At 40.1% G+C, this 20,205-nt stretch overlaps 1 protein-coding gene across 1 annotated transcript in view; it reads left to right on the top strand.

The window, feature by feature from the left end:
- The window catches only part of KIF13A (kinesin family member 13A), a 2,301,375-nt gene that overhangs the window by 353,357 nt on the left and 1,927,813 nt on the right, over positions 1 to 20,205 (top strand). The gene's annotated exons all lie outside the window — the stretch shown is intronic.

Consider the following 20,205-nt stretch of genomic DNA (forward strand, 5'->3'; position numbering starts at 1 on the left):
GGTACATAACTCCCAGCAGGTTAGCAACCATTTCTTACAGTGTGGTTATGATGCATTGGAAGCTTCATGTAGGTCAGCTATGACAGGTGCAGTCATACGTAGGCATGCTTGGCTGAAGGAACAATCTCTGCCAGACCATGTTAAAGCTAAGCTTCTGGATGCTCCACTGGAAAAGCAAAAGTTATTTGGCTCCACTGCTCAGGAGGTCTTAAAGAAATTTGAGGAAAAGGCAAAATCTGTACAAACAGTCAAAGATTTTCTACAAGTCCAACCACCAAGATTCAGCAGAAATTGGCCTACCAAGAATTGGTCCTTTCCGGACACACAAAGATTTCAGAGAGGCAAGAACAGGCGTGCCAGAGGTAGAGGACAAGCTAGAGGCTCCTACAGAGGACGTCAATGGCAGCCTCCCAACCACAGAGGTAGTGCAGGACCTACAACTGCTGCACAAGGACAGACTCAATGACTTTGCTTTGACTCCGCCAACCAGGGCTCAATTAGAAGCACCTTTGGGCGGAAAGCTTTCTTTATTCTCAGAAAATTGGCACAGTATTACAAGAGACAAATGGACACTGCAAATAATAGACGAAGGATACAGGTTCCATTTTCACACATTGCCAAAAAGAAAAGGCATGCCAGACCTGCCAACAAATCAAAGGGCAGAGGCTTTGAAACAAATCTCCAACTTAATGCAAATGAAAGCTATAGAAAAGGTTCCTCTTTCAGAACAAGGCCATGGATTTTATTCCAGACTATTCCTTGTTCCAAGAAAAGAAAATCAATGGAGGCCTATTCTCGACTTGTCCACACTGAATACTTATCTCATTGTGCCAAAATTCAAAATGCTGACTCTACAGCAACTCCTTCCCATGCTGGGCAAGGGGTCTTGGCTGGTGACTCTAGACCTCAAGGAGGCATACCTGCATGTCCCTATCAGACAAAGTTGCAGAAGACACCTCAGATTTCTTGCAGGTTCAGAGCATTATCAATTCTCAGCATTGCCCTTTGGCTTATCTACTGCGCCCAGAGTATTCACGAAATGCCTGGCATCAGTAATTGCACATTACAGACTTCAGGGGATTCAAATATACCCATATCTGGACGACTGCCTTATACAAGCGGACAGCCAACAAACTTTGGTAAAGGACTTGAATTATGCCATCCACCTACTGCAGGCCTTGGGATATACAGTCAACATTCACAAATCAAGACTTGTTCCATCCCAAAGAATAACTTTTCTGGGTGCGGATCTAGACACAACCACCCAAATGGCTTTTCTCTCAGAAGGAAAACAAAGACAACTACCGGATTACTTCAAGAATCTGACAAGACAAACTCAGCTGACTGCAAAGAAAATCCTGCAGGCCATGGGTTACATGGCATCTTGCATTCTTCTGATTCCACAAGCAAAGCTGCATATGAGGAAACTACAATGGTACCTAAGGAGTTTATGGACTCAGCACAGTCACAGCTTAGAAACTTTGATCCCACTCATTCCATGCCTCCAAAAGGAATTTCTGTGGTGGGCTCAAGCAAGCCACTCAAACAGGGGTCTGCCCTTCAGCAAGCCAATAGCCAGCCAAACCATTACAATGGACGCTTCAGACCACAGTTGGGGAGCACACATGGAGGGCAGATGTATTCAAGGACTATGGTCACAAAAGGAGCTACACATGCACATAAACCAAAAGGAAATGCTGGCAGTGATACATGCAATCGAGGCCTTCAAACTCTTTCTGCATCAAGGCCACCTGCTAATAAGGACAGACAACACCACAGTTATGTGGTACATAAACAAGCAAGGAGGCACCCATTCCTACCCTCTTTGCAGACTGGCAATGAATCTATGGGAACTTTCCTTGAAACTCAATATAGACCTGCAATCCCAGTTTGTGCCAGGAAAAGACAATATACTGGCGGACAGCTTAAGCAGAAATATCATGGATGCACACGAATAGATGCTGCACCCAGACATCTTCCTACAGATAACACAATCATGGGGAAGGCCAGACATAGATCTTTTTGCCTCCCCCCACAATCATCAGCTGAAGAAATTCTGCTCAAGGACATACCACCCACAAGCATGGAAAGTGGACGCCCTATCTTTCAGCTGGAGAACTCTAACAGCGTATGCATTTCCACCTCTTCCATTAATGACCAAGGTCTTACTGAAGATCAGGACAGAGCAGCCAAAAGTGATTCTGATAGCTCCGGACTGGCCAAGGCAGCACTGGTACCCACTGTTAAAAGAGCATGTCACGCACAAAACCATGGCCTCTTCCTCAGTGGCCACTTCTCCTGACACAGCACAATTACAAAACTCTGCATTCCAACCTGAAAACCTTGCAACTAACAGCCTGGAAAATAGCTTGACTCCTCCTCAGGATAAGCTATCCAAGAGAGTGAAGGATATCATCATGGAAGCTCGCCAGCCTTCCACAAGAAAGGCATATTCAGCAAAATGGAAAAGATTTCACACTTGGAGCACCACAAAGGGCCTAGATGCGACAGTGATGAACATGGCACATATCCTGGAATACTTGGCAGAAATGCTCCACAATGGCCTGTCTTACTCTTCCATTAAAATTCATGCTTCAGCAATTTCAGCAGAGTACAATACTGATCCACCTGTCTTTTCTCATCCTCTCCTAAGGCAGTTTCTAAGAGGAATTAAAAACATCAATCCTCCAAGGAAACCTCCAGTGCCTACTTGGGACCTTAACTTCCTGTTGGAAAAACTAACTGCCTCCCTTTGAACCAGCAGCATCTGCAGAACTACAGTTCCTGTCTTGGAAGACCGCCTTCCTTCTGGCCATAACCTCAGCAAGAAGAGTATCTGAGTTACAGGCCCTCATGGCAGTACAGCCATTTCTTATTTTTCATCAGGACAGAGTCTCATTGAGAACCAATCCTTCATTTATGCCAAAGGTGGTAACCAGGGTCTCATTAAACCAAGCTATTCACCTGCCTACCTTCTTTCCAAATCCTCAAAACAAAGGGGAGAAACTTCTGCACACCCTGGACATACACAGACAGTTGCGCTACTACTTGGACAGAACTAAAAGCCACAGAAAAACTGACCAGCTGTTGGTAGCATATGCTGCTGGTGCACAAGGAAAAGCAATTTCCAAACAGACAATTTCAAAATGGATAGGGAATTGCATTCGTTTTTGTTATTCCTTTCATGGAAAAACTGTGCCAGCTAACATTAGACCTCATTCCACCAGAGCCACAGCCACCTCCACAGCCTTCTTAAGAGGGGTGGCTACCAAGGACATTTTAGAAGCTGCTACATGGAGCTCCGTGCATACATTTTCCAAGCATTGCAATTTACTTTTATATTCCAGATCCAGAGCAGGCTTTGCTGCGGCAGTCCTGCAGGGCATTTTAGCTACACCATCCTTTACATAGATCCTCCACCCCCAGATTGGCTATGGTATTCTACCCATATGTGATGACTGCAGATGCATCGTTGAAGGACATAGTACAGTTTTGTACCTACCATAAATGTAGATGTCCGATAGGTATGCATCTGCAGTCAGGTTTACCCTCCCTCCTTCCCCTCTTTGGTATTTATTGGGTACTTTTTCCTCTCATAGCTAGCTGGGGTTATCTATTATGGTGTATTTGTTTTATATATATATATATATATATACACACATATATACATACATACATACATATTTCTGTGCATGTTTGGAATTTATTGCATTTCTCCAAATTTAGCCTTCCTTTGAGGGCACCTGGCATCTGAGGCAAGAAACACTGAGGAAGATGGTGTCGGCTGACGCTTTTATACCCCAGGCGCTCTGACGTCGGGGAAAGGGCGACATCAGCCGACGCCGGACCCAGACTTTGGAATTCGGCCGACCGAAGGGCTGCCTGAGGCAGGACAACCCATATGTGATGACTGCAGATGCATACGTATCGGACATCTACATTTATGGTAGGTACAAAACTGTACTTTGTAATTAGTGAAGCCAATAAGACTTGAGAAAAAGCCAGTGGGAACCCATCTGCTTTTGTTTCCCCTCATGCATACATCAGTAGCCATGTGTGTATGTTACCATCACATGACAGGCTGCTACTTTTGCCAGCCTAGTTACTATGTAAATAATCAAAATTATAACTACATTTTAAACTGTCTTGGTTTTGTTTTAAGGCATTACTGTCTTATTCATGTCAGGGGCGCACGCCTATAATTTGAGCTGATTTGAAATTCAGCAGAGTAACTTTTTTTCTTATTTAATGTTGCAGAACTCAGTAATTTGAGCATGCTGGATGTGATCGAGTTACATGGCTGATGGAAAATACTGGTGTGAAATATTTTAAATAAAAAAAAAAATAAACTTAATTAAAACTAGGGTGGAAAGGACTTAAAGTAGAGGAGGGCTGCAGCCCAGCAAGCAGTATCACGAACCACCCCGGTTGGGCTTAATAAGCTGTTTATATTTTTGGAGGGTTTCAGAATAAGTATGCTTTCTCTTTTTGTTTTGGCAAAGAAGTCCTGAAGTTGTGCACACTGACTCCTGATTTCCCTCTAAGGGGTTTACCAGTCAGCAGCCAGAGTGTAGGTGTGGGAGGACGAACAGAGCTTTTTGAAGACTGGCCGGTTGTGGTAGCCTGGGCAGGATACAACCCAATTAATTCAAAAGCTACTGCAGCAGTGAGGAAGTTAAAGTAGAACTGCATCCACAGACTCAAAAAAAATGTTTATTTCATCATGATTTGGTGTTTCCTACATTTTAACACCACTCTGGGACTATTTACAGGTGTTTAAATATTTTTATATGTAATTTCTGAGTCTGATCACGTGGAGTTTGGCATCTTGAAGTAATTCTGATTGTTTAGTCTGCTTCTAGGTATCCCACAATGCAGTGCTTATCTATAAAAAATTGCATCACGCAGGCCTCTTTATTCCTAAAGCTCTTGTCACTGCATTGATTTTACATGCATACACTGCTGTCTTTCAGTCAGTTTTAAGTAACATTTTATGTCATTCAATGACTACTTAAAATGCTAACAATGCAAATGGCACAGAACCGACTTTCAAAGTGCTTTTTACTGCTGCTGCTTTTTAGAATGGCTAAACTGCAGTCTTTTGTGAAGCCTGAATTGTACTACCTTGATTCATCTCCCATCCCCCTTCACACCCAACTTCCCTAGCTGCCAAAGTGCTAAGGGTAATTTGAGCTGTTACCTGCTGTGATTGACCACTCACAGCAGGGAACTTGACTCTTGTACTGTTTCCTTGTTCTAGCCTTTACTTTCTGTATGAGTAGGGGAAGGACCAGGGAGCTGTGACATCATAGCATGGGTGGGTTTTTATGATGGTTGTGATGATGTCAGTTTGGGGAGGGAAATGGCCAGAAAACTACCTATATTCTGTGGCCTTGATGACATCAATCAGTTGGAGACTGCAGCAAGCTTTTCCAGGTTGTGATAAAAGTTTTTTGAAAGTGAAACTACCACAGTACAATAAGGTACTGTTCTAGTGGAGAGAAACAGTTGATTTAAAATATTTTAAATGCTATTGTATTGTTTATTCATAGCAGGGACAGTAAATAGGGAGAAAAGGGACAGAGAAGATGAGCATTCAGTAACAGAATCTGGTTGTTTCCTAGCCAGCTGTCTTCATGTTCTCAGTATTTATTTGGGAAACAGCATCTTAATAGTCACCCTTGTTTCTTCTTATGAAATTTTATTGTTGGACTATAATGGGATTTTAATCTAGCTTTGCCATTGATGTATTGTTGGTGTTTGTTTTATTTTTGAGACTGGTGTGCTGCTGGTGCTTGAAATTTAACTTTTATTTTCAGTTTGGACTGCTTCAAGTTTTGCCATCAGTCAGTTTACCAACATTATGTTGTCGTCGGTTCTGTGACAGTGTTCTGGCAATTCAAACAGTGTTGCTTGTTTTACTGTCAGTTTTGGCATTCCTGCTTGGTGGATTGGAATGTGAAGGCTGCTAGCTAGGTAGAATTTTTAAGATAATTCTGTGTCATTGTAAGTATTAATATAATCCTTAGGCTTGTTTTTACAAATGTAAGAACACTGTGTTATATGCTGAACTTCAAAAATGTAACCACAGTGCACCCTGCTGTGGAAGAAAGCTGTTAAGTATAGAATTACCACTGTGTTTGATCTCAAGCTCAGAGACAGGATGTCTGGACCAGCAAATTATTTCTATTGTTTTACGACAGAGATAATTGCTAGATTTTACAGGTAAAAGTGTCTTTTATTGTTGTGGCTTCCTGTCCAGGCGCAGTTTACATAGAAAAGTAAATTTCAAGTTTATGCTAGCCTGGGAACTAAAGGAGAAGGGATAAAAATGATGGAATGTGAAATGGCTCAACAGTACTGGGTGTTGTCAATTTAAGACTTTCTCAGAGAAAAAGATTGAGCATTTTGTATTTGTCTTAAGATCTGACAACAACTCACCAGGCACTTGCTTTGCTCTGTAAGTAGGATCTTGGATCTTAGAGATGGATAGAAACAGTAAGATTAGTCTAGCTGTTTTCTATATGTCCAACTATCCTACAATATTATTTTAAAGTTTCCTGTGATTTCTGAACACTTGATTAGCACTATGTTGAATTGATGAGATTTGTCTTGTGTTTTCATTAATTATTAAACCTTTCAACTGTGGCTGCTTTGTGTAGAGGTGATTTAAGCTCTAGAATACTTGCTTCTGTTTGGTGATACTGTCCAAGCCACCCCAGTAGTCTTGTTGCTAAGTCACACTTACTAATTGGATAACGGTAATATTACACAGTGAAATTGGTCACCCCTTTTGGGAAGGGCCTTATAGTAGCTGATGTTAGTGGTTGGTTGCAGTCGGTACTATCTTATAGTCTGGGCAGAAATGGGGCACAGCTGGAGAACCTGTGCCAGCCTTCCCCAGAAGTGTCTGTGTGTTTGTATATAAATCAAATGTTAGTGTGTGTCAGCTACTTGGGCAAGGACACAAAGCACTGGTTGGACAGAGAAGGGTGCTGGAGGCTTTAGCTTGCCCACTAGGCTGAGATCTGGACCCTATAGCTGTGCCAGTGGGGAGTCTTATTGGGGATCTGGAGAGAAAGGGAGAAACCAGCCCCAGACTGACTGTGATCTCTGTGTGGTCCTATGGGAAATTGTACTTTACTGTGTGTGTGTGTGTGTGTGTGTACTTGTTTTCCCCTCCCCCAATGTGCACGCACCTCACTGGTGCTAGTGGTGAGGCTTGAGGCTCAGTGATTACTGGGCCAGTGCACAGGCATCCCATGGAAGTTAGTTGGTTCTTTTGAGTTTAATCATCAACTAGTTTGCTTCCATTATGGCTATGGTGTGTTCTTGTATCTACCATTTGAAAGATTTTGTTGGCAAGCAGTGAAGATTTGGATTAGTCTTTGGATCTGATGTGATCTGGTCCATCCTATTCAACCAACAGGATTTGGAACACAAGCTAATGTCAGTTTAAGATTGAGGATTTACACAGACTTCCAACTTTTTTTCTAACCTCGTAATGCTGTGCACTTCCCCACTTGTCTCCAGATGACTACTGCTAATGTTTAGCTTGCAGCAAAGGTTGTAGACAGCTTCAGATCTTCAACTAAAAACTTCAAAAACTTTTTGAGACTTGGTTTCACAAGTGCAGTTATTTTTTAGTGTGTTTTGGTATATGGCTGGCTTTGCCTCTGGTTTGCCCTGCTCAAGATCTTAGCGTTTTAACTTTTTCTTCAAAAATCAAAAGTTTTGTAGTTTCCCCTCCCCTGCCTTAGATGCAAACATTCAATTTTTTTTTGTTAACACTGACATTTATTTGGACTGTAGGTTAGAAATTGCCTTCCCTATCAAGGATTGATAGAGTATCGACGCATGTCACACTTGGACTGGTGGAAGCTGGCATGCTCGGGGGGGGGTGAGTCTTATCTTTAAGGGGAATATCAGCTGAGTCAGTGCAGATGCTGCGGGATGGTATGCCAGCGCATCCACCCCTGCTTGTACAAGTGCACACAGTGGAAGAAGAATCTAGAGCTTAACAAAAACGCTCTTCGACAGCAACATGATGCTGTATTGGAGTTCTCAATCTCCTCGCTGGCCTGAGATATGGATCAGGTACAACCCAGGGGAGGCTGAACTGATAGTTGCCTGCCAAGAGAAGGTAGCATCATTGGTTGTGTTGGCTCTAATTCCTTTGACTTATGCTGTTCAGCACCGTTACTCTACATCAAAAGGCTGAGGTCAGCAGCTTCAATGCTGATTCCCTTATTGCCTTTCTGCTTATGGTTTGTTGGCTTTTAAATCCTTGGAGTTGACAAGACTGAATTTGACTGGGACTGCTTCTACAAACCTCTTGCTGTGGTGCCACTATCACTGACAGGGGCTCCTTAGGCCCTGATGTTAAGACAGACCTGACAATAGAGGCCATTCTTCCATTGTACTGTCAAGAGCATGTGAAGTTAGACCCCATCAGTGTGTTGCCTTCAGTGCAAGGCTTGTGCATTTCTTTGCTTGAGACCTCCCTCTTTCTCTATCAGGTCAGAGGTTTAGCCTGTTTTTCTCTGATCTCTGTATGAGGAAAATGCCCCAAAGCAGTCTGGTCCTGAGGTTTTCCCTAGGTCTCCTACATGCCTTTTTTTGCTTGTTATCCAGGTTCATTCAGACTGTGACTCTTAGAGTCATTCTTCTACCCTTATTTTGGCCCCTAACATACCTAATTCTCCACATTTGTGGCTTTGTCTTCTGGGGAGACTTCTCCATCTGAAGGCATTCACCAACTTACTTTTCCAGCTGTTTGGCAGACTTTAGCTGTTTATCACTCCCTTCACTTGATCACATGATTTCTCCACTTTCATTGATGGCCTAGGACAAATCCTACCTGACTACAATGTTCCATATAATTGTTCATAGGTAGTTTCTAGGAATGTGGTTCAGAAGATCATTGAAGATTGTAGCCCAATCTCCTAGTTTCCCCAGAGCACTGTCTAGTTAAGTGACTTGCTCAGATTCACACAGTAGGCAAATGGAGGCTGAGGGAATCAAATTATGGTATACAGGAAGCAGCTCATTAACCCCACATAACCTCAATCCTCTGTGCTAAGCTGCCAGACCAAATTTTTCTATAATGATGCTTCTCTCATATAAACATCTTGATTGTTTTTGAACAGTATCTAAGGCACATTTTCCCTGAGGCATTGCTATTGCACAAGAAGTAATGTGTGTGTGTGTAATAGAAGCCCACAGGGCACAAGAGTCCCTTTTCAGGGGTGACCCAGGAGTACTGTTTGTTCAAGTGACTTGCTTGGAGCCACACAGTAGATAAATGGAGATGGTTGGAATCAAACCCTGTACCCCTGCTATAAGAAGTATCTCTTTAACAGTTCAGAGCCGTAATCATTTGTGTTTAATTCCCAGCACACATGCATTTGCACACTGTTGTGCTTTGTTTCTGTCCAGAGACAGACTAGTAGGACTTAAAAATATTTTTGTGGTTTGGGCTTGTCCCCATGGATTGAATCCTCACACTACAACTGTTTCAGTAGCTTTAGGTTATTTAGCACATTTTTATTTCAGGCTTGAGCTGCTGCTTTATAGCCATATCTAGCTAAAGCAGGGGAATACAGAAGAGTTTCAACTTCACTGACTGTCTGCAAAACCTCCTAAATGTACTTTTCAATTTTGTTCCTTCCTTTTAGGATCCAATTTCACCAGTGGCGGCTGGTGACTTCAAATTAAAGGGGGGCTGCAGAAGACGGCTGGATGGGTGGGGCCAATGGGAAAAGGTGTGACCAACTACAAAAGGGTGGAGCTATGCTCAAAACCACAACTGGAACTTTAATTAAATATGCTGCCCTGGGTGCCAAACCATCATTACGAGAATCCAATCAAGACAAAATGAAGTATAGAAGAAAATATTTCAATGCATTGGCTACATGACAACTTACTTAATATCTAGATGGAAACATAACGGTTGTGAGACATGAAAAAAAAAATACTTTTTAAATACATTACTGGAATGCCAGTCAAAATCAAGTATAAAAAAACAAGCAACACTCAATTCAAACCACTTCTCTTTGCACTGCAGTTCTAATTCTAATATATATTCAGCTTTATAAAATTACCAGGTAACATGCTGAAAGTTGCAATCTCTGATACCCCCACTTGTAAAAATGTTTCTTATCCAAGAAAGACCTGCTGCCTGACAACTGTCCACTTGTTTCATGGGGAAGACATGATCAAAGTAAAAAATTAACAGTAAACAAGAAACAAGCTCAAGATAAATTGTTTAAAGGATTACTGCACAAGTTATGGACCACACATGATAGATTGGCATTCTGTTTAGTTTATGGGTAAAGCCTGCAAAGATGACTGCAAGTCTCCAGCAAATGTAACGAGCTTCTGAAAATACTATAATCTTGTCCTTTAATACAAATACTTTCATATGCATTTCAATACCTAAGGCTTATATGTTACCTAGTTATGTAAATATTCTCTGTATGGCAACAATGAAAAGGCTTTCAGTGTTGGTAATTCTTCAACAGTATGCTTATTAAAGCTTACTTGCATCTTACAATCTCCGACAAGCTTACCTGATGGTCATTAAAGCATTGTTACTTAAAACACAGAGCAACAGGGCACTGCAACAGCATGCATTTTCTGAATAAGAAGAAGCATAAATCAACAGTATAAAAATATGACAGAAAACCAGAACATTCTGCAAAATCAAGGACAAATGAAAAGTCACATTGTACTTGTGGTCTACCTTGGATGGGGCAATACTCTGCACACTTACACTGCATAACTGCTACTTGCCTTGATTGGACACATCCAGAGCCACTACAATGGGGAGTGGGGTGCAACAAATATGTCACAATTTGAAATGTCTCTGGCTGACTGTGATGGCTCTGACACTCATAACTCTCAACCTCAGTGCAAGAAATCTGGACAAAGCCATTCATAGAAGTGAGACACAGGCCCAAAAATAAGGACAATTTTTAAATATTGCTCTTAAACTTAGAAAGATAATATAGTAGTAGTAGGTCTTGCATTACTATGAATTTACTGAAACTCAAATGTCTGCCATTATTTTCTAACTTCAGTCTTTAATGATTTGCCACTAATTTGCCAGAAAACCACAATTTTATGAAAAAACAGACCATAAATGTGATGCAAAAATATAAAATTGCCACACAATACAGCTGGGAAACCTGTCAAAGAATGGACACCTTTTTAATATTAGTACTGTTAACTTGAGAAGCTGACAAAATAAGATCATCTACATGCATTTCTGAAATAAAAGTAATCTATAACTTTGATCATTACAGTTATTTATAATTGTAAACCCTCCATGTTTTCTTCCAAAATTGCTATTTTGTGGAGGGATTATTAGGGGGAGAGCAACATTTTGAGCCAAAATTGGGGACAGTTGAGAGGTTTGGCTATTCCTAATTCTATCAAGTGATTTATTTGCATGTACCTCTCAACCTCTTAATGCAGGAAATCTGGACAAGGCCAAATATATTGGGGAAACATACAAACAGTACTAAAAATTGCTCTTATATAAACTTAAAGACAGTTGATAGAATAGGTCTTACTTTAGCAAGCATTTTCTAAAGGTTATAAAGTCTGAAATTCAATGTCTGTCATGATTTAGTGACTTCATTCCTAAATGATTTGCCAGAAAAAACACACATTTTATGAGGAACAAACCAAAAATAAAAAGCAAAAATCTATTCATTCTGCAAAAATCTGGACAGTTGAGAGGTATAGTTCAGCCAGGGCTGTCCGAGTTTGCTGCCCTTCCCCCCTCACAAAATCATGGTCAAATGGAGCCTCCCTCCTGCAGCCATTCCAATGTTCCATTTCTTGGTTATTTCACCCTATTTACCATAAACACTGTAATATGCATACTGCTTTACTTCTGCAATTATTTGGATTTCATTTGAAAGTTTTATTTGCATTTTACAGCACAAACACTAATAGATATCTGTTAAACAAAGCGATGCAGTCTCGCAATGAAATAGACTTAGCATTAAAACTTCTCTGCCTTTGAACTCACATTCATTGAAACAGCATTGAAACCCACATTCAAAGAAAATACATTTTGCCACTGGCAGATAAAGATTAACTTTGGGCTGTTTTCAAATCATAGCCCCCTTGAACACGAAACATACAATGCTCTTTGATACACCTTCCTGACTGTATTAAATTATATTCCTTGTACAATACAGTACAGTTTATTAGAGGGCATTTTAAATTTATTGTTTTGAACATTTTTCTAATAAACAGTGAAACAAAATGCATGCACTAATAATGACAAAACTGCACAATTCAGAACATTTCCATCATAAAAGTCTACTCAAATTTCTACAGTCCACCAGTATCCGTAAATATGCACAATCTCTGAAGAAGTAAAAATCATCTAAATAATTCCACATTAAAGAAATCTGTAACTAATGAATAGTTTGCTGCTAGCAAACAACTTTATATATCATTGTTTCATCTACAAAGTGCCTGTTGCCCTTGAGGAAAAAATTGCCTATGTTGCATTAAAAAATGCTAAGCTAGTAATATCGCAATAGGGAATGGATGGCAAACTGATAACAGGTTCATAGTTGCTAGGTATCTTCACCAAAAAGGACTGGAGCATCCAGCCCCCTTTACAACACAGTACATTATCAGCAATGCATCTACCTACTGTGGGAGTAGAACCCACAGCCTTCTGCATCAAAAGCAAGTACGCTACCTGTTGTGCTATTAACAATGTGAGCAGCTCTAGCATAAACAGCACTAAACTTTTGTTCCCCTGCAGCTCTCTCAGCTCCTTGTAAAATCTACTCGACACTCAGCGCTATCTCTGAAATTTGGAGCACAAGAAATCTGGAAAAAGACAAAATGTATTGGGGGGGGGGCAAAAGCCCAAAAACCAGGGACACATTTTAAACATTGAGTGTATAATGTTGGAAAATTGCTAGAATAAAATGCTGTGATACTACCATACATTTCACTGCCAAGACTTGAACCCAGGACCCTGTGCAGAACAGTCAGAGCAATATACCACTATGCCAAATCAGATATTTGGAAAAAGAAAGGAAGACCGAAACTTAAATGGCTACCATTTAGTGAATTCAGTTCTCACCGTAGCTGTCAATCTCTTAGCACAAAACACTTGAACAAAGCCAATAATGGGGGAATACAGCCCCAGACATATTCAGTGAATTCAGTTCTCACCATAGCTCTCAACCTTAGCACAAAAATCCTGGCTGAAGCCAATAATGGGGGAATATAGTCCCAAAAATAGGGACACATTTCTAATATCCATCTTATAAACTTAGAAAATTGCTAGAATAAAAGGTTGTGTTACCATGTACTTTCTGAAGAATATGAAGTCTAAAATTCAAATGCCTGTCATTTTTATTTATTTAACATTTGTTAACCAGGAAACTCTGACTTGCAACAAATGCCAATTTTCAGCAGAGACTCAGACAGAAACCGTCCAAACACATGTCTTTGCAAGATGGGAGGACACCAGAGCAAACCCACGGAGAACATGCAGACTCCACACAGAAGGCACCCCAGCCAAGAATCAAACCAGCGAACCTGTAGCTGTCAGGCAACAATGCTACCACTGCACTACTGCATCATCAGCTATGTGGAACAAAAATTAAAGAAATCACAAATTTTATGAGGAACAGAACACAAGATATAAGAGGCAAAAAATCTGCAAATATTTAACAAATTGTGGTGGGTAGGGAAGTCAGGCTCATATTACCTGCACCCAAAATACAAGGTTCAAGCCTAACTACCCACCACCATGTATCCTGAGTTGTCTCTAGCTACCAGTATATAGCAGCTGGGGCATTACACGCACACACACTTTTGTTATCACAGTTCCCCTACCTGAAAGGGTAAACAATGAGCATGAAGTTCCCGGCACACACACACACTTTTGTTGTTGCAGTTCCCCTACCTGAAAGGGTAAATGAGCATGAAGTTCCCAAGTCCATCTGCAGCAGCGCAAGTCTGAAATGCAGCTTTGTAAATGAGCTAGTTTTCCAACTGCCTGAATTGAAGTTCCCGAGTCCATCTGCAGCAGTCTTGTCTCGGTCCCATGCAGCTGAATGTCTAATGTAAGGTTTCCCCGCGAGAGTAGGTTCCAGCCTGCTGACGTTGCTGTCCGAACGTCTTCCTTTCTGTGCGGTCATCACTGCATAGACTTCTGGCCATCTGCAGGGCAGAGATGCCTTTTCTCCTATCTGGACTGCTGACAAAAGCAGTCTGGAGTCTGAGTTTTTGTTCCCAATCAGCAATCATGTATGCGCAGAGTTCCAGGGACTCATGAATGTTCCTTTTTTCCTCGCAATTTATTTTTTAATTTTTTTTTTTCTTTACTCCACAGCTCTGGGGCTGCAGTCCTATAGCAGGAGCCACCCCTGAATTTCACCATGGAGAAACTGACTTCCTCTGTTTGAACTACTAAAACAAATGTTTAGTTTTTGTCATCCAAAACAGTTTTTTTTTCTTGTTGCAATAAGTCTGGCAAAAAAATAAATTGAGAGATTCTAACCCTATGCATAATATTTTCTTTCTTAGTGTTTCATAGGAACAACTTTTCTTTGTAAAATAGCTTTATACCAGAATTAGCTGAGATAACTAGTTAAACTTGGTGTTAGTTTGTGTTCTTAAGAGTACTCAAAGAGGAGAATGGCTGTTTGCCTACTTTGGATATTCATAGACTATGCATTTTATTTAGCTAGAGCAAAATAATTAGAATTTCCAGTTTCTCTGTTATGCTCCTGACAAGCTAGGCTCCAAGGTTTCTAAAACAACCCTTTGTTGCTGTTTGCGGAATGTATAATGCTTTCCAATGAGAAGTGGTAATAAGCCTTTGACAGTCAGACCCACTCCTCACTCTACAGTGGTGAGATCTTTTCAAACTGCCTTTAAAAATACTTCATTTGATGAGATTTGTTCAGGTGTTAACTTGACTTTTGTGCATACTTAGTTGCAAGACATAAGCTAGATATGATCTCTAGGTCTACGTCTTCCTTTGAGGCAAGCATCATCTGAGATCCTTTCATGATTTCACCCAAGAGCATGAGATGTAGACTGTGTCCTGCTCTTTGGACAATATCACATTGAGTATGAAAGTTGTGCACTTAACATAATTATAGAACTGTGTGATCCCTGTCCATCCTTTTCAAGTAACCATCCAGCATCTCCCGCTCAGGAAAATAAGGGCTCTGAGGATTATATAGTAGTTACATATACTTTCCTTTTTGCTTGCCTGGAAGAGCTAGATCATATCTGTGGACAGTGGGGAAAAAGTGTTATGGGATTGGTAGAGTTAAAGGTCTGGGTAAAGTCACTGCACCAAGCTAACGTGAGCCTGCAGCTAAGTTTGGCTGAAGAGGATAGGTGCAGCTCACTTAGTTCTATCATTATGGTAAATGAATCACTTTTGTTTTCATAGTCTTTCGTGTCTTTGACTTTGTTTTAGTAATGTATTCAGTTTTGTATTTGTATTGTATTCAGTTTTATATTCAGTTACTTTGTTACAGTGGACTCGGTTTGTTGAGTGTCCATTACTCAGTAGACTTGGGGACATGATAGATCATGGCTCCAGTCATTTCTGTGGTGTTTATTGTAAATGATCACTTGTAACATCTTTATTTCATGCTGCTATGGATTCAACTGTAAGTGTATGTGGTCCTGGGTTTGCCATTTTAGAGATTGTTTTATTGTAATTTGTTTACTGGGAACATTCGACTATGCAGTGTCTTTTTTTCAGCGGAGAATCAGGAAGAAAAGCTCCGTTATGTAGACATCATGGACATTATTTGCATAGTTTCGTTTGTGGTCAGTTTCATTCATGAGTAGCAGTTCCTTTATTCAGACATTCCTGACGTCAGTTACTTCACATACAAACAGTTTCAATTAAAAATAAGTTAGATGGGGTTGTATATACTTTTTTTTAATACAAGGAGGTATATACAGTGCAATATCATCAGTATGCATAGATCTTCAGGTTTTATTTCAGAATTTTTGTTACTATAAAAATTGTTTCAAATCTAAGACATATGAAGATGAGATAGCGTTACCTGCTATACCTGTTGCTGTTGCCCTTGAATTTTGGAATTTCTTCTGCATTTTTTGGTGACAGTCCTTGTTGCTCCATTTGAAACTGTGCATCTGTGATCTGTGCTGGACATTTGGATCTGCAGTTTGGTTGTTTGTCTTGATTTATTGGAGTCTCTGCTTTTATTTATGACTTACAAATTAGTATAACACTGCCAAACTTAAAATATAAATATCCTCTATATGTCTTGTTCCTTGTCTTAGTTTTTGGTGGATTATTTATTAATTTAATTTAGTCTGTTTTGGTGACTGCAGTGTTACTGTTTAAATGTAGGATTATGTTAGTGTGTAAGTTATTCTGATGTTTTTTTTATTGCATTTGTTTTACTCTGAATGTGGTTACCTTGAATAATTCTACATTTTTATTTATGTTATTACTGTTTTGTGTGTGTGTGTTGTATTTTGTTCATACTTTGGGAATTAAGCACCCGGAGTTGAATTTGAACATAATGCCATCCATCTCATTGTTCCTCAGGCCCTTATAATATGTAGGGTTTCAAGAGGCTATTGGATGACTTATTTGCTGAATGCCAAAGTTTACAACAAGGCCTTTTGCAGGATTCCACTTCGGATAGCCAGCCTAGTAAATGAAAAAGGTGGTCAGCCAGCTTTGCTGCATAGAGGGACGAAGCACTGACTATGGCCCAGCCAACCTGGGGTTGATTACCTGACTGAGTCTGTTTTGGAATTTGCTGAGATGTATTGGGGAACTCTTTAGATTCCCTTAGTTGGACTTGTTATGCATGCCTTTACTATGCAGTAGGTTTGCCTTGCAGGAGTGGCATGGATGAAAGCATTCCTGCCATGGTCACAGTAAGTGGGAATTTGCAGAAGTCACTAATGGGGGGGGGGTTCAGATTTGCTTGCATGACTACAAAGTGGCCCACTCCCTAAAACACCAATTCTCACCCCTGATGGTTTGAGCTGATTAGGCTTTCACCTGTCTATGGAACGAATGGGCATTATGGCTCATCTGTTTGAGGAATGAATGGGTCTTGCTAAATCTGACTGAAAGAATGGATGGGCCAGTTAGGGCAAAGTAGTAGAGCCATTAGGAAGGTCATGTCGATAAAGGGTAGAGAAGAAAGGGGGATGCTTGTCTCTTCCAAGGAGTCAAATTACTCTTCTGTGGATGAAAAGGACCTCTCCTATACTTAGTTCTTTCCTCCTCCTGTTATGATTCTGATAATGAGAAAATTGTTCAGATGTTCATCACTAAACTCTGGTGCAGTAGCCTAAGCTGTGTGGAACGTTTAGGACACCAGACTTCCAGAATTTTCTTGCCATCGAAGAGAGCTGTCTGCTGTGGCATTGAAGAGTCAGTGGTCAGCTACTACTTCTTCAGAGTTAGTTAGTTAAGTGCCCTGTGGGGGAGTAACTTCCAGTTTTACCATTTTTTAACATGTTTATTAAATTATCACTTGAGACATACACACCAACATTAATAGAAAAGAAAAAACACGTTACCATTTTTTATTAATGTGCATTTATACATTGCATGTTTTTTTTTTCATTTTAACAATTGTCTTTCACTCCATTGTTACATAAATTACTGAAGTCCTGCCTTCCCTTAAACCTCACTCTTCTGAACATTATTCCACATGCATTGTTCTCACACATTCCACTTATGTACATGTACTTTGTTCCTTCCTTTTTTAAAGATTTGACCTTTATTTGTTTTGTCTGTTTTACAATACAGTACTTCAGTTACAATTGCTTTAGATTCTGATTTCCACATTGTAGCAAATTCACAACCAATACCATTAAACTTAGTATGGGCTTACTATTTATATGCAATTCATAGCCAGTGTACCAGCTTATAAGAATAATTTCCTTAATTTACAGACATTTGCTCCCCTAACATTTTTGATAGAGTGCCCTGCATGGTGATTTTTAAAATAAGCCAATATGTTACACAAAAAAGAAAAAAAAATTACGACGACCTCTTTCTCATCATACCACCATGATTTGCTATCTACCACAGAAAACATTCTCCAGAGTCTGCTTAGGATATACAAATACCTTTCAAAGCCTTGTAAAAATCATGAGCCTTCTGGACTTTGAATACTTGAGAGCCATACTGACTTCCTCCTTTTCTTCCTGTGTAAATTGCCTGTCCAGTTTCAGTTCCCAATCTTATCTAACATCCTATGACTCATAATTATCATGCAATATTTTATATTCCCTACTAATTATCCTTTAACAGCAGCTTTTATAATGTCTACTAAACAATAAAAACTGCCAGACATAGTCTTTTACATAGCATTCCCACTTCTCTTACTCTTTGACAGGACTCTTGTCAGTCCCGAGTAGGGAATGCAGTCTCTAACTTGCAGTCATTTTTTTGAGAGGAAAAATTTAGTTTCCTGTTAAACATTGCTCCTGGTGGTTATGGTTTATATTTTTGGTGGTTGTCACTAAAAAAAATTACCTCAGACTTTGCTTTTTTTTTTTTTTTAAGTCAGAATGAAAGTGTGCCTTGAATAAGGCTCTACTACCCATTTGTTACATCCTTTTTGGATAGAGTAATGGACCTGGATACTGGCTCCTTGGTAGTTCCTTTCCTAATACACAAGAAGCAAAAAGTTGTATGGGATGTCATTTCCCTGTTCTTCTTAGTCTCCATGGGTGAATCTGCTGTGGCCATATCAGGTTCCTTGGACTGCCCATCAGTTTCTTATAGTCCCTCTGATGCTGCTCCACTGGAAGCTGATAAGAGCTGAGGCAGGCACATCTTCATTGGCTGTTCAGCTGTCCTCTTCAGCCAAGGGAGAGCCACCCTTGTCAGCATCGGAGGAGGGATTAGATGCTGTTCCTTTGTGGGAGCCACTCTGAGAAGCTTGATCCCTGGGGAAGGGACCATTCTTCAGGGTGCTGTCTTTCTGGAGGATCTCACAGGGAAAGAAAACAGAAAATAAGGCATTTTTCTTTATCTATGTCCCCATCACCTAGCAGGATTGGCTGGGTTTTAACAAGGGTTTATTTAAAGCCTTTCTTTACAATCAAAGTCTTCCCATCATTTAAAAAGAAACTGTTTTCCCCTCTCTCCTAGATTCTGGTTCTCAGTGTGATGGACAGGAATTGGGCTTGGACCGTGTTTCTCAAGGTGTTTATCATTAAATCACTGTTGTAGTATTCTGAGTTATGTGGAATAACAAGAATTGGACCAGCCGGCCAGCTTCCAAAGCTTTTATGGTACGTTCCACTTGCCCTAACCACTGTACATCTCAAGGGAAGCAGTATATAATTACTGCCATCAAAGTGCGCTCTTCCCTGCAGGCTTTGAAATTAGTTGACTAGTGATTCATCAATTCTGGGCAGATTACCCCATTTGGGAATAACTTCATCATTGTTTGTGAAGAAAAAGTTGCTCTTTTCTCTCAGAAGTATTTGCTAAAGGCTTGAGCTGGTGTTTTTAGTGGTTATCGCTAAACCTTTTACCTCAAGTCTGGCATTTTTTGGTCATGGTTCCTTGTGGGAAATGTTTTTCAAATGATTTTTGTGAGAACTTTTTAAATTTTTTTTGTCAATACTTTTGGCAAGGGTATATAATTTGTTGTGGTGTTTTGGGGCAGGGAGGTTTCATTAAAAATATTTACCTCAAAACTTAATTTTCCTGTCAAATGGTTTCACTGACTGTCCTAAGCAATGCTACCAGCTTGTCAGACACCTTTTTTCAGTAGACAGATTAACATATTGTAACCATCCTGTGATCTTCCTAGTTGAAGTCATTGGTTAGCTGTTAGTGTTTTATATTATGAGCAGTTTAAAACTCACCACTGTCTCAACCTCAAACAACTTGAATGGCTAGAACTGCAGAACCTTATACTCTGTCAACAATTACTTATCACTCAAAAGATCCTATACCACCCCAACAGCACCCCTATCCTCACTAATATGATTACACCATATAAAAATCTAGCTACACTACGCTCTGCTAATAAGCTCCTAGTCTCCTCGATTAAATCCAACAACAAAGCTGGTGACTCACTTTTCTCAAACACAGCAGGTAAAAACTGGAATCATCTTCCTTCTGATTTATCAACCCTTGCTTGTACTTATCTTTTTAAAAAACATCTGAAAGAA

Source organism: Protopterus annectens, chromosome 3.part0, assembly GCF_019279795.1.
Source record: "Protopterus annectens isolate FY-2018-M chromosome 3.part0, PAN1.0, whole genome shotgun sequence".
In the NCBI taxonomy this organism is placed as follows: Eukaryota; Metazoa; Chordata; order Ceratodontiformes; family Protopteridae; genus Protopterus; species Protopterus annectens.